The 9,360-nt window shown below is 54.7% G+C and overlaps 1 long non-coding RNA gene across 5 annotated transcripts; it reads right to left on the reverse strand.

The window, feature by feature from the left end:
• Positions 1 to 495: 495 nt before the first annotated feature.
• LOC116239857 (uncharacterized) lies at positions 496 to 3,129 on the reverse strand. 5 transcript variants are annotated; one of them, XR_016470836.1, is made up of 4 exons: positions 2,191 to 2,349; positions 1,912 to 1,976; positions 1,542 to 1,750; positions 496 to 636 (listed from the first exon to the last, which is right to left on the reverse strand). It is a non-coding gene; the product is annotated as an uncharacterized LOC116239857 (long non-coding RNA). The 5 variants fall into 5 exon arrangements; XR_016470834.1 differs by having other exon boundaries at positions 1,918 to 1,976; positions 2,191 to 2,347; XR_016470838.1 differs by lacking the exons at positions 1,912 to 1,976; positions 2,191 to 2,349 and adding an exon at positions 3,107 to 3,129.
• Between the last annotated feature and the right edge of the window lie 6,231 nt (positions 3,130 to 9,360).

Here is a 9,360-nt window from a genome sequence, read left to right on the forward strand (position 1 = left end):
CCTTCCTAACAGGAGTTGGGGTCCTGGTGCTGCTTCATGCTGTGGGGCCCCTCCCCACCCCCGTGAGGGTAGGGGCTGCCTGGGGACAGGGCATCCTGGGGGCAGCAGCATCTTGCCTGCCCTCCTCCAGCGGCAGTGAAGGTGCAGTGATGCAGCAGCTGGGAGCTGCTGGAGGTTGTGAGCAAGAAATGGCAGAAGCTGCCCAACAGTGTGAAGTGCTCTGTTCTGCTAAGCGCAGTGTCGGTGGTCCCTGGCACGTGGCGGAACCCCCAAGAAAAAACACAACAGTTCTCTGTTCCCTGGGGCCCTGCTCAGATCTTGAGCCCCTGCTTGTGCACCAGCTCGACGCTGAGGCTGAAGCTTCCCAGGGTGCAGCTGCTTGGCTGGGGGCTGCACATAGGGAGTGCTTGAAATGTCCCACAGGGGGAGGGAGACCTGCAGTGCCCTCCCCAATCCAGCCTGATTTCCGTGGTGCAAAGAAGAGCAGGACAACACTGGTGAGCAGAACTTTTTATTTTCCAGGTGTTCGTGCAGATATGCTGGCAGATATGTGCTTGGCGTGTCTTCAAACAGGTCCTTCAATACGAGAAGAAGAAGGGACGACGAAGAAAACAGCAGACCATAACGCGGAGCATCCTGTAGAGGAAAGAAAAAGAATGGGGGAAGAAGGGTGCCCTCCGCCTGAGGAGGGGACCCCGTGCGTGGCGGTGAGATGGGGCTTAGCCCTCGAGTTTTCGAGGGTTCCCCTTGCGTGTGGGCGCTGCTGGGGTGCCCTCCGCCTGTGGAGGGGACCCCGTGCGTGGCTGTGAGATGGGGCTTAGCCCTCGAGTTTTCGAGGGATCCCCTTGCGTGCGGGTGCTGCTGGGGTGCCCTCCGCCTGTGGAGGGGACCCCGTGTGTGGCTGTGAGATGGGGCTTAGCCCTCGAGTTTTCGAGGGTTCCCCTTGCATGCGGGTGGGGCTGGGGTGCCCTCAGCCTGAGGAGGGGACCCCGTGCGTGGTGGTCAGATGGGGCTTAGCCCTCGAGTTTTCGAGGGTTCCCCTTGCGTGCGGGTGGAGCTGGGGTGCCCTCTGCCTGAGGAGGGGACCCCGTGCGTGGCTGTGAGATGGGGCTTAGCCCTCGAGTTTTCGAGGGTTCCCCTTGCATGCGGGTGGGGCTGGGGTGCCCTCAGCCTGAGGAGGGGACCCCGTGCGTGGCTGTGAGATGGGGCTTAGCCCTCGAGTTTTCGAGGGTTCCCCTTGCGTGCGGGTGGAGCTGGGGTGCCCTCCGCCTGAGGAGGGGACCTCGTGCGTGGCTGTGAGATGGGGCTTAGCCCTCGAGTTTTCGAGGGATCCCCTTGCGTGCGGGTGGAGCTGGGGTGCCCTCCGCCTGAGGAGGGGACCCCGTGCGTGGCAGTGAGATGGGGCTTAGCCCTCGAGTTTTCGAGGGTTCCCCTTGCGTGTGGGCGCTGCTGGGGTGCCCTCCGCCTGAGGAGGGGACCCCGTGCGTGGAGCACGAGCCCCTAGTGAAGGGGTCTCTGCCCTGAGTGGGTGTCTGTGGTACCTGGTGCTTGTTGCTTTTTCATCTGCTCTGTCTGCTCCGTCGCTGAGGTGGTCTTGATGCTCTTTGGCTCTGGCTCTGCTAGCATCTTCATGCCCATCTGCTGGCTGAGGGCCATGTACCGCTATCCTAGACTCTGCTCCTGCCTGTCCTTGTGCTTTGTCTGCAAGATCTCTTGTTTCACAAGCTCTGTCTGTTCCACTTTCTCATATCTATGTTAAAAGATATATAAGCGCAAGTTATTTACAAGCAACTTCTGTCTTCTGCAGTTCTGCATCTTTCTTTCAACCCGCTCCCTCCCATCTTTATTTTCTATTAGCTGTCAGTTACTATCTTGCCCTTACTGACCAAATTACGACTTGACCACACTTACTTTTACCTTTAGCTGTGCGTTTGCAAAAACTTGCAGAGCTTTCCATGAGAGCGGTGTCACAGCTCCTGAGGAGGAAGGCGGGACGGACTTCAAGCTCGGGATCCCCGAGCCGAGCCCCAGCAACCGCCTCCTCTCTCGCTCAACGGGCGAAGCAGACGGGCAGCGACCAAAGCTGCCGATCGCCTTCACGCCAGAGGCGGTGCCAGCACTCGGGAGGATGGCAGAGCCCGGGGCCACTCGGCTCGAAGCGCTTCCCGCCCGCCCGGCCCGTCTCCCCACCTGGCAGCGCGGCGTCGGGTCGGCTCCGGGTGCGGCACGCCGGCTGCTGAGCGGCGTCACGGCAAGCAAGCCGCTAGCAACGGCACGCGTTCTAACGGGCTGCCTACCGCCACCCGCACAACGCCCGCCCCAGCCGCGCGCTGCCCCGGCAACGGCTTCCTCCCCTCCTCCTCGTGGCTCCTCCTCTGCCTCCCCCCCCGCTCGGCGGCGGCGGCGATGGAGGCGGCGGCGGCGGCGGCCGGGGCTGCCCGAGGGAAATCAGCGGGGAGGTGCGGGCCGGGCCGGGCCGGGCTGGGGCGTAGCGGGGATGTGCGGGGCGGCGGCCGTCGGTACCTCCCAGGGCTCCGCCCGGAGCGCCGATCTGTGCTGCGCCCTTCCAAGCGGCGTCCGGGGCCCCGGCCTGCGGGAAAGGCACCCCGGCTGCGGCCAGTTTTGTCCTCCCGTAATGCTTGTTTAGCAATAAAGCAACCTGGATGGTGACTATTGAAATAGCGTAATTATTCCCTTCGGGCTAACTCCAGAAGGACTCTCTGGGGCTGGGGTTGGGGCTGGACGTGGCAGTGTTAGACGCCTTTCCCAGCCTTAATGATTCTGTGATTCTCCCATTCCTTTTCAAGTGCAGATTTACTCTTCCAAATACCAAACTGTACCACAGCAGCTACAGGAAAGCTACTCCATTCAAGGCTGCTCTTCGAGGATGCCTTTCTGAGAGCACTAGAGCTCTCAGGATCCTTGTATTTCTCATGTCCCTGAACCCTGCATCCCTAAACCACTAGGTGGGAACTGGGAGAATGAATCCCTCACCCAACCCCTACCCCATCCCCACTCCCCTCTCTTCCCCCCCGGCACTGTAAGGGCAGAGCAAGTGATGCAATGTGTACTTGCATTTGGACTGGCCTTGATGTGCTGAACACACCTTCAGCTTTGTCCACTTGCGTCAGCTGTTTCTAGCAGCCAGCAGCCGTCACCAGTATCATTTGTGAGGAAATGTCCCAGCGAAAGTCCTTGCTTGGGTGGACTCTGGCAGGCAAATGCCAAAGCTATGAATGCGACAGCTACGCACAGCAAACCTCCAGCTGTCTGTGTGCTTCGTGACGGCATCGGAGAGTCACAGTCACCCCACAACCTCACAGTGGGCTGTGTGCCTACCCATAGCCAGCAAGCCCAGCTCGCATTGTGTCCTATTGGCGACTCTTGAGGCTTGAACGTCTTCCTGGGGGAGCATGAGACACTGAGACCTTGTCAATGTGTGAGACGTCAGAGTCTTGCGAGAGGACTGAGCGTCGATCACAATCCTACGTGAGGAACAGCGGACATCAGAGCTCGTGCCAGCGGCACACGAGGTGTCCAGAACTGGTGGGACTCACAAGAGGAGGTGAGGCCCGGAGGCTGCCCACCGCTCTGCAATAGGCAGCCTCCGGCTAATCCATCCTCGGAGCCCCACAGCGCCAGGGCAGCCGCAGCCTCGAGCCGGGAGGCGGCTGCCAACAGGAGGCGGGAGGCGTGGGCACGGCCGGCGGAGGCCCACGAGGAGCCGTGCCCCACCTTCCTCGGGCCGACGGCCGACGCCGTCTGCGCTCTTCCCTGCAGACACATCTTGTGCAGGGAATGCATCCAGCTCTGGACCGCCAACAGGTCCAACTGTCCCCTGTGCCGCCAGTTCATCGGCACCATGTTGCGCCTCGGCTGGCGCCCCTCGGCTCGCCCCGGGGAAGGCTGCAGCGCACCAGGGAGAGGAGGGAGAGAAGATCTCCCCATCGCTCCCGCAGCATCCCACCAAGCCCCTTCAGACCCCTTCGCCCGCTGGTGCGCAGCTCCTCCTGGCACGGGGAGCCCAAGCAGCGCAGCCGGTTCGAGGAACCGCCACGGGACACCGAGGACGGGGAACGGCTGAGGCGGGTGGCACAGGAGCGGCGGATGGGTGCCGGAGACCCCGCGCGGCACCCCGACGGGCCCCGCTTCTGAGCGGGCGGCCGAACCTCAGCCAGGAACGGCACGGGGACGGAAAGCGCGGGCAGGGGAGAGGCTGAGGCGCTGCACGGCTCTCCTGCTTCCGCTCTTGCTGAGCGTCCCTTCCCTGCACCGCGTTGGAGAAGACAGCCGGCAGCTCGAGCTCCTCGTTCTGTTCCCTGCTGACAGCCTCGGTCAGCCCGCAGTGCCCAGCTGTGGGCTGCCGGTACCACAGACCCGTACTCTGCACGGAGCCCGGCAAACGGTGGCCGAGTGCTGGAAGAGCAGAGCATCTCGGCTGCGAGGGGAGGGCTGGGATGGTCCTCCTGCCACCGAGAGGGCGCGGGGGGATCCGGGCACTGTCAGTAGACTTTGCTGCACGCTGAAATGGGCAGTAGAGCAGTTGTTGCACCTGTTTCTTTCTGAAAGGTAAACCATAAATTCAGGCTGAGATATACACCAGGCAGAGTAGAGATGGACCTGCTATGCCAAGAGAGTCATTCTGTTCCCTGGCACCCACGCACTTCAGGCAGTCGCAGTGCTGGGAAGGGGACGCAAGGCAGTGCCAAGGCTTTTTTCTCAGGAACAAAGAGCTGAGCACAGGGCCAGGGCTCCAGCAGCGCTTGCTTCTCCGCTACACCAGCACAAGCACTGGCACGGAGATGAGGACCAAAGTCCCCTTGCATTTCCCATCATCGTCTCTACAGCACAGTATGTTGAAGGATGGCTCTATGGGGTTATCCAGCACAGGAAATACACTTTTGGACACTCCTGGTAGGCCATGCTTTACCAGTGCACCACATGCTTTCACCACACGAGCACAGAGCTGCTGTGCTCCACCTCAGCTGTTGCCCATCATGAGGCACTGCAGGGAAAGCACTGCACCACTGCATGTTGAAAGGGCAGTCCCAGATGTGTGAACAGCTGTCAGCGCCGAGCTATCGCAATACAAGCCCACAGTGATGCAGCACTCACCAGTGCTGTAGATCTGCGGATAGAGTTTACATTAAAACACACCAAAAAACCCAAGCTCTCCTCCCCTCTGAATGCGACAGCGAGCAGAGGATGCAGGAATCCAGCATGGCTCAGCAAGGACCTGCTGAGCAAGCCGAGAGCCAAGAAAGGTACATACAGGCTTTGGCAACGATGGCGTGTCACCTGGGAAGAGTGCTTGGATGCTGTCTGGACTCACAGACATGGGATCACGAATGCCAAGGCACAGGCAGAACTGAGCTTGGCGAGGGATGTTACAAACAATAAGAGGATATTCTACAGGTACATTGGCTGGGAGAGGCAGGCCAAAGTGAGTGGTGCACCTCCTTTGGCAAATGTAAAAGGAGAGCTGTCTTCAACAGATGAGGAGAAGGCTGGGATACAGAATAAGTTCTTTGCCTCGGTCTTCACTGGCAGCCAGGATTCCTATATTTCTCACATCACTGAACCCTGCACCCCTAAGCCACTAGGTGGGAACTGGGTGAGTAAATCCCCCCTACCCGTCCCCTCCACTGTAAGGACAGAGCAAGTCCGAGACTGCCTCACGAGAGTGAAAGTGTACTATGGGCGGGATGGCATTCATCCCAGGGTTCTGAAGGAGCTGGCTGAGGTGGGTGCTGAGCCGCTCTCCATCGTATTTGAAAAGCACTTTGGCTGTAACAACGCCAGGCAACGCCACAGGCCTGGGGCAGAGTGGCTGCCCCGGAAGACTGTGCAGAGGAAGCAGACCTGGGGGTATCAGTCCATGCGGGGCTGAACGTGAGCCAGCAGTGTGCCCAGGAGGCCAAGGAAGCCAGTGGCATCCTGGCTTGTATCAGAAATAGCACTGCCAGCAGGAGCAGGGAAGTGACCATCCCTCTGTACCGAGCTCTGGTGAGGCTGCACCTGGACAACTGTGCTCGGTTTTGGGCCCCTCACTGCAAGAAAGGCATGGAGGCCCTGGAGCGTGTCCAGAGAAGGGCAGCGAAGCGGGTGAGGGGTCTGGAGCACAAGTCTGACGAGGAGCAGCTCAGGAAGCTGGGACTGCTTAGCCTGGAGGAGGCTCAGGGGAGAGCCTATTGTGCTCTGAACCTACCTGAAGGAAGGCTGTGGTGAGGTGGGGCTTGGCATCTTCTCCCATGTCCCTAAGCAGAAGGACTAGAGGGAATGGCCTCAAGCTGTAGTAGGGGAGTTTCAGGTTGGACGTTAGGAAATGCTTCTTCTTCAAGAGGGTGATCAGGTGCTGGAATGAGTTGCCCAGGGAGGTGGTGGAGTCATCATCCCTGGAGCTATTCAAGAAACGTTTAGATATTGTACTGAGGAACATGGTTTAGTGGGAAATGCTGTTGGTAGGTCAGTTTGCATTGAATCATATTGCATGTGACAGGAGCTGATTTAGCCCCACAGTGACATTTTCTTATTTCCCTTCCCTCATATATAGCAATGCCATGAACTGAGAGAACAGGGTAAAGGAGATCATGACATAAGTAACTGCTTTCTCTCTGTAACCATGTCAGTAGTAAATTAAGAGTGCTCTTCTAGGAACAAGTCCCTAGAAGCCAGGAAACTTGAACATTGCAAAACATGCCTGTCTCAGCCATTCCTTACAAAGTCTGCCGTGCTGAGCTCAGAGTAGAACAAATTTCACATGTCCATTGTTCCTTGTGGCAGTTCTGAAATGTGATCTGAGACAGACAGCACAGTTTCACCAAGGGCAGATTGTGCCTGACTAATATGGTGGCCTTCTACAATGGGTTGACAACATCAGTGGACAAAGGAAGAGCAACTGATGTCACCTATCCAAACTTGTGCAAGGCCTGTGGGATCTGAGAGCCTCATCCCATCCTCATCTCTAAATAGGAGAGAGAAGGCTTGGAAGGCTTTGCTGTTTGGTGGTTCAAGATTCAGTTGGAAGGCTGCAGCCAGAAGGTTGCTGCCAATGGCTCTGTGTCCAGGTGGAGGCCAGTCATGAGTGGTGTCCCCAAGGCTCTATCTTGGGACCGGTGCTCTTCAGCATCTTTACCAATGATGGAATCAAGAACACTCTTAGCAAGTTTGCATATGACACCAAGCTGAGTGGTGCGGCTGACAAAAAAGAAGGAAGGGATGCCATCCCAAGAGACATGGACAGACTTGAAAGGTGGCCCGTGGGTACTTACCATCCTTCATGGAGATATTCTGCACCTCAGAATCCTGCCGGGCAGAAAAGAGACTTGTATTTACCAGTCTTCTGGATAAATTGTAGGCAATATGAATACAATTCCATTGCTTCGGACCTATCCATTTTTAGACTTTGACAGCTGAAGCTAGCACAGAAGCAAAGCAGAAGCATACTGGGTGTTTCTCCCATCTTTGTGTATTGTGCAGTTGCTAGCATCCAGATGAGGGAGGGATGACCGATGCTGTTGTTAAAGAGTGTTTTGCCTGATGCAGGATGGGTTTGGCATTGTTTTGGTCAATTCTGGAGCCTGGGCTTAAGTAAAAGTGCAGAAAATCACACAGCTGGGCTAAGCAGCAGGGATTTGATCCTCCCAGCCTGAGAGTGGAAGACCATCTTAAACATTTGCAAATTGATTCCATGAGATCAGTTGAACCAAACCATGGTCTCACTGGAGAATTAAAATATTTATTAAAAATGTCCTTATTCTTTTAAGTTTGATGCCGAGGAACATGGGTCATGCCGTAATGATAGTACTGCTACCTTACAGTCCTCACACAGATGTGGTGCTCATCTACCTTGAGCAGAATAAGGTGAGACAAATAATGCCTCTTGTCTGCTTTTGATCTCCAGCACACACAGAAATTTTCTTGGTGTAGGTTCTATCCATGCATTTGCAACTCCAAATCTTTCCTGCAAGTCTCTTCTCCTTCAAGCTATCTCCAAGCCTCCTCATTCTATAAAGGACTTACTAGCAGACAGTACAGCAGGGATGGATCTTCAGCGTGAGACAGATCTGTGTGCATGTTAATAACAGATAAGCTCTGTCTACTTAATTCCTGCTTTCGGTTATAAAGTTACTATGAAGTTAAGAAACTATCTCATGCTAACTCTGAAAATACTGACTCATCCTGGAAAAAGTGGCTGCCAGCAGTGGTTTTGAAACCAACACAGTTTTCAACATTCAACAGACATTAAGGTGGCAGTCACAGTTTGCGTCCATCGACATCTCCCTGATTCCAAGATCAGAATACTTGGATTGAACGCCGAATGAATGCTGTGCCCTGGGTCGTATAGTGCCTACCTACCTAACTGTTCAGAATTAAGTTGAAAGCTTCACTGACAGCGCCCAACTGTATATATTACGGAAACTCAGAATTGCAGCCTGGCTTTCTTAGTTCTAAATGTGGTAAGAAGCCAAATAACTGGTAAAACCAGCACACTATTCACACAACTCACTGATATTCATCACCTGAAGTAGCAGCCATTTAAAAAAAACAAACAAGCAAACAACACAAGCTTACACATAAAATAACGCTAAGATATCCATTTCTTAAAATTAGTCAGTATTCCATACCCAAGAGTAAAAGTATCGCTTCAAAAAACAGCATCCAGACAAATTACAATTTATCTCTTCCTGCTTGGTGCATCTTTATAGCATGAATGCCACTTACCCATTACCTTCCCTAATTCTCTTTTACTTCTGTATCTATCTCCATATTACAGCTAGACTAGAAATGGTTGAATGAACAGAGTCACACAACACAGCCGAGGCTTTTCTTCGTCTTCGTTTCACCTACACAAACCCAGTATCTCAAAGAGCTCTTTCTTGCAATTCAATTTCTCTTCAATTTACCGAGTGTGATTCTTGTTAGTGGCTTTCAGGAGCAGATGAGACAGACTGCAGAAAGCTTATTGTACAGGCTGTTCCATATTGCAGCAAAGGAAAGAACTCAGTGATCCCAAGATCCCTTCATCCCACTTGCTAGCCTTCTACGGAAGTTAACAACGACGTGAGATGGAAAAGATGACTTGGGCAATTTGGAGGAAGTCTTGTTGCCATGTCATATCTACGTCAGCTTTTACAGTCAGTTGCAACTGAGATAGGATGAAGGAAAACAATGGTGATTATTCAATCCATATTTTTACATACTTCTCTACCTGTTCTCATTTTAGCATAAATCCTCAAAGAGATGATGAAGATCCATATTGCAAAAATATTGAGGAGAGCCACAAAAATGACCCGAGGGATTGAACACCCCTCTGTGAAGATGGGCTGAAAGAGCTGTGGCTGTTCAGCCTGGAGAAGA

The sequence above is a fragment of the Phasianus colchicus genome, chromosome 1 (genome assembly GCF_987193195.1).
Source record: "Phasianus colchicus chromosome 1, bPhaCol1.hap1.1, whole genome shotgun sequence".
Taxonomy (NCBI): domain Eukaryota; kingdom Metazoa; phylum Chordata; class Aves; order Galliformes; family Phasianidae; genus Phasianus; species Phasianus colchicus.